Raw genomic sequence first — 6,106 nt, forward strand, 5'->3', positions numbered from 1 at the left:
GACAACAGGATTGAATAATATTTTATTGTGCATCATTTTTAAAAGTCCATCTTCCACTATGATCACTTGAGAGATTTTTTTTTATTTTTACTTCTTTTTTTCAACATATTTTTATTGATTGTTTGGGAATTTCACATAATAAACCTCAATCATATTCACTTTGCAGTCCTCCCATGTCTGCTCCCCACTCCTCCGTGCCTCCCCCGCAAAAAAAGAAGAAAAAATATACCAATTCCAATTTGTGTTGCCTGTATACTCACTGGGGCATGGTCAAACTCCCAGTGGCCAGCTGCTTAAAGATACCTGAGTCCTTCCCCACCCCCACCCCTGCCAGAAGCCATATCACCCTGAATGCGCCTGGTCTCCGAAGCCAAGCAGGCTTGGGCTTGGTTAGTACTTGGATGGGAGACAACAGGATTTTTTAGAGGCCAGCCTGAGCTACGTTGCAGACTAGATGGGACTACGGGAATGAGATTCTTTTTCAAAAACAACACTCTCCCCCATGCCCAAATAAATATGTAAGTCATTATGTAAAATTTTGGGGAGAAAAAGAATATAAGGATCCCCTTTTTTTGTACATGCAAGCTCTCTCTGTAAGCATGCGCAAGAAACAGAAAGCAATTGCTTGGGGAGAAAGGCGCTATGGTAGATGGGGGAGTGGCAGGGAGTTCATTGAGAATCTTAAAGCATCTCAATTTATATCCAATGAATGAATGGTATCCAGGTCCTTCTAGAATCCTCGAATAATTTCTGGGGGAAAATAGGAACTCATAAACTGGTATGATCTTTGTAGGTTGGAGGCATGGTTTAAGCAGTGCCTATAAAATTATGTAAATACATATGCAAATTCACAGACTATCCCTCTGAGAATCTGCCAGAAGCTGTTAGCGTTGGTTGCTTCCGAGGAAAGATATATTACACCCTTTCCCCAGTTTGATTTTAATTTTAAAATTTAAATATATGTTTATTAATTCCTTCAGAATTTCATACATGCAAACAATGCATTTCAATCATATTCACCTCTAATCTTCCCCTTAAACTCCTCTCAGATCTACCTTTCCACACTTCCCACACCCCACTTTGTGCCCTCTTCTTTCTCCGATCTTATCACCCACTAGGTCCAATTTGTGCTTCTCCTACAGCTCGGAGTGTCGGGTGTCCACTAGGGTGCAGTCGACCTAGCAGGGGCCACACCCTTAAAGAAAATTGAGTCTCCCTCCCCCAGAAGCCATCAGTTGTCAATAGTACCTCGGCTAGGGGTGGGGGCTCACAAGCAACCCCCCCTCCCAGGCAGCTGATGCAAATTCACTGGTTTGTTGTGCAAGTTCTGTGCAGCTAAGCACAGGAATTTTTAAATATGCCCTGAACTTGTGTTACTTTTCCAAAAAGGAAAATGAGTGAAAAATGCACACCTTTTGACCTAGCAATTTAGAATCTCTCCTAGACATGTTAGTACATAGCTACTTGAGCTGAGGCAGGAGAATCAGAAGTTGGGGTCCAGCCTCTGAGACACAGTGAGAGTATATGATCCCCCAAATGTTTCAGAGGGAAATACAGAAAGAAACAAAGAAAAAAGATATAAGATACTTTAGTTATATACACTAATACATTGTTTAAAAAATAAACATTTAAGGGGGCAAGTGAGATGGCTCAGTGGGTAAGGACATTTACCACCAAGGCTGATGACCTCAGTAAATCCTCAAGACCACATGGTGTAAGGAGAGAACCAACTCTCTCAGGCTGTCCTTTGACCTCCATAGATACTGTGGCATTCTCAACTATGCACACACACATGAAAAAATAGGAAATAAATGTAAAAAATCTAAACGACTATCAATTTAGGATTTACTAAAAATGTGGAATGTTCATAAAAAGAGAATACTATATGGAAAATGTGGAAAATGAATCCATAATCCACCACCTTGCTCAACCTAAAAAATATTTTTGTTTTGCCCTGGCTGTTGTGGAACTCAATATGTAGACCAGGCTGGCCTGGAACTCACTACCTCTGCCTCCAGAATGCTGGGAATAAAGGTGTATGCCACCACATCTGGCTAACACAGAATATTCTTGAACTCTCATTGAACAGCCTTCTAGTTATTTATTCTCTAGGAATGATTGCAAACTGAATAAATCCTCCTGCATCAGCTTCCCACATGCTGGGATTACAAGTACATGCCACCATACATGGCAGAAATCCTAGAATTCTTGACCCTTTAGAACAAACACTTCAAAAAACTTGAAGCTAGGCATGGTGCTCAGCCCTGTCATTTCAGTACATAGGAAGATGAAGCAGGAAGATTTTCAGTGTAAAGCCAGCCTGGGCTATACCGCAAATTTGTGAGTAGCCTGGTCTATGTACCAAGACTCTGTCTTAAAAACTTCAAAAAATGATTTAAAATGTGCATGAGGAACCATCTCAAATGTGTTGATATATGTATAGAACAAAGAAATTATGTACATAAATCAAACTATCATACTGTTTGTAAAAAAATGTGAACGGAGGGAAGCTTAACTTCAACATTTTTATGATTTGAACTTTTTCTCTTGTTTTCCTCCCTTAATTAAAAAATGAATTAAAATGAATATAGAATAAAATAATGTTTTGAGACAGAGTCTTGTTATATAAGCCAGACTGACCTTAAACTCCCAATCCTCCTGCCTCAGCTTCCCACGTGCTGGATTACAAGTACATGCCACCACAAGTGGCAGAAATCCTGGAATTCCAATTCCTTCACCAACAAACACAGTCCCCTGTCTTTTCAGAACTCCTCGGGTCCCAAAGGGAGACAAGTTCCTAGAGGGCAGGTTCACCCCACTTAGATTTCAGTGACCCTAGTCATCAGAGGAGTTAGGGTGAAAATTCTTTGGGCCCAGAGCATCAGGCAGGCCTCAGGAACTTCATCAGATTTTTTTCCTCTGAGGAATCCATTCTGACCTTAGCTCTCCTTCAGTCAGAGAGATAAGTAAGCAAAGCCCCCAAGGGCTTTTCAGGCCCCTATCCCCTAAGCCTCCTGCAAGTTCTCACTTGTCCTTGAAGACAAGATGGGGTTGTTTTCCAAGAAGTTAAAGGTGAGGCAACCAGACCTTTTTTTTTTTTTTTTAACCATACTTTACAGAGGAAAGAGTGGAGTCCCCAAAAGAAAATCCAAAGAAATTACCCCAAAAAGAGCATTCCACGCAGATTAAACAACTCCTCACATTTCCAGATACCAACATGATCCACTGTGTTCCTGTATCAAAGCTCTTATGGATATCTATCCGTACGATTTTGGCCATATCTGAATATCGCTTAGAACCATTGCTTCCCTAGCACGTTTCTTTAGATCAGCTTTTTCTCTGCTATTTATTTTTAAAACACAGTTCTTTAGAAATCTTATTTTCTACATTTATTTCAGTAGAAAACCATATCATTCACATAAATGGAAAATCAGTATCACATACCAGAGAGAGAAAGAGAATATTCATAAATATTACCTAAGATGGAACTCCTTGACAAAGCCTCCTCGTGCAAGTTCTCCTCAGAGATGTCTGGAAGGCGGGCCACCAATGCTCCTCCTAGGGGTTATAAAGTCTGGGAAATACTTTCCAGGAGATTTTGTTTCAGCTTCTCCTATAGGTTAACATTCCCCTGTGATTTTCTTTTAGCTCCGCCTATAAGTGAGAGTGACATTCTTTCAGCTCCCTCTATAGGTTAGAGTGTGGGATTATTAGCCAGCACAGTTTTATTGAGTGACTATTCTTTTTCAGACACAGCGCTAACTGCTTGGGATACAGGAGAAAAGGGGAAACAAATTGTAATCCATCACAGCTCGAGAAAGGTGAGATGGGCGCCATTAGGAGATACCCAACACAGACTACCATCACAGTCTCCGTTTTCTGGGCCCATGTATTTAAACGATGACCAAACCCACACTGGCAGAAGTGTCTCAGGGACCTCCAAATTAGCAGATACAATGGGAAATGATCAGTCCAAATGTTAATTGACCGCGCTAGTCACTCTCTTCTCTGCTTCACAGAAGCAGTCGGCTGCACTTTTTTCTCTTGCCTCCCTGCCACCCTCTCTTCTCTTTAACCAGACGCCTAAATGTTGATGATTGCCAGGATTTTTCACCCCGCCTTCTCCTCCTGACCTCCCCTGCTGAAGTCTGTGCACATAGCTTGCGTCTACATAGTAAGTTAGAGTCCCAGATCCTAAACACACAAGCTGGCCCTCTCCAGTCTCATTTTCAGCATGATAGCATTTTTTTCTATTTCTGTAACGGAGTTTTGTTCAGCCTGTGTCTAGCTCCATCTACCTGAGTCCTGTTTCTGTTCCAAGTTTGTTCCAGATTCAGTCTCAAGCCACCAAGATATGTCATTTGGGGGAGCAGTAGACTGAAGATTCAGCTGCAGCCTTCTGGGCACTGTCTCAGAAGCCTTCTGGAACCACAGTCCTTGCTTTTTATGCCCTAACACATCTACTCACATCTACTTGGTCTCTTTGCCTTATTGTTTTTTTTTTTAATTAGATAAGGTCTATATTTGGGCCTGGTAGCACAAACCTGTAATCTCAGCACTTGGGAGGCTGAGACAGCAGGAACTCAATTCTGGGCCAGCTTGGGCTCTGGCCAGAAAAAAAAAATGTATCTCAAAAGAAACTAACAAACAACAGAAAGAAAATTTGAGCTGTAAACAGTCAGAGATAAATTAAAAGGAACTTGCAGGGTTGATCACCAGAATTTAAAATGAATTGGGTTTTTTTCCAGCCCCTCTTCCCTTTTTCTTCCTTCTGTAGGGACATCAATGCAGGGAGCCACAAATGGTTACTTCTAGGAGGGCATTCTTCCTGAAGAAGTTCAAGTGAGGAAACTTGTTACATGCAGTAGGAAGGAGTAAATTCTTTTGTCTAGCTGCCAGAAAATGGAGTTAGAGATGTTCAGTGAGGACCTTGGAATGACTCTTGTGATGGTGAATTGGAATCAGAGGTACTAGTATGAACTCAGGATTTTTTTTCTTTTGAGACAGGTTCTAAATAGCCTAGGCTGGCCTGGAATTCAAAATCCTCCACCTTAGTCCCTTGAAGTGTGCTCCACAACAGGAGAACTCATGATTTTGAGTAGACAGATATATGTGTCTGTACATGTCTATTTATGTGGCATACTTATGCATGTATTATGTGTTCTCAGGCCCCTGAACAATTATGCCCTGGTGGCAACCATGATACCTAGTGTCCTTACCTTAGTTTTTAAACATCATTCTCTAAATGAATCAGAGCTCCTTGAATAAATAGCTGATCCCAGGGGCTAGGACAAAAAAAGTATGAATCTGGGATATCTTGTAACCAACATTTAAAAACAGCAATACCACTCAATAACAGTGTATGGCAAAAGGCCATAGGAGAGGCTAGAGAGATGGCTGAATGCCTAAGAGTACTTGCTGTTCTTCCAAAGGACCCAAGTCTCGTTGCCAGCACCTACACTGGGCAGCTTACAACAACCTATAACTTCAGCTCCAGGGGATCCAATGTTTGCCTTTGGTCTCTGCAGGCACCCACACACATTTGGTATATACACACACACACACACACACACACACACACACGTAAATAAATCTTTTATTTAAGGGACACAGAAACATGCTCAGAGTGTTTGCTCTGTCCAAATCAACAACCAAAGTAATGGTGATGGCTGAAAATACACCAAGTAAAACAGGAGCCAGTGAATCCACACGAATAAACTGTGGATGGGGAATTCTCTTTCATAGTGCAATACCAGCTAACTAATATTGGAGGAACAACAGAACCAGCCACTCATAGGTAGCCACTATGCCATCAGGCCAGAAAGAACATGGATACTCCAACAGGCAAAATTGGAACAGGTCCTCAGATTTTAATGGTCTTTTTGTTAGCCGTAACTTGGGAGTGAATGGGTAGGTTTTTATTTTTAGGAGAGTTACTTTGAAGCATTTAATGGTAATGGAGTAGCATGTCTATAACTTATTCCTGCACAGCTCAGAAGTTACACACACACACACACACACACACACACACACACACACACACACACAGAGAGAGAGAGGGGGGGGGAGGCTGGGGGAGGCTGAAGAGACATCCATTTAGAAAGAG

This window comes from Onychomys torridus, chromosome X, assembly GCF_903995425.1.
Source record: "Onychomys torridus chromosome X, mOncTor1.1, whole genome shotgun sequence".
NCBI classification, from domain to species: Eukaryota; Metazoa; Chordata; class Mammalia; order Rodentia; family Cricetidae; genus Onychomys; species Onychomys torridus.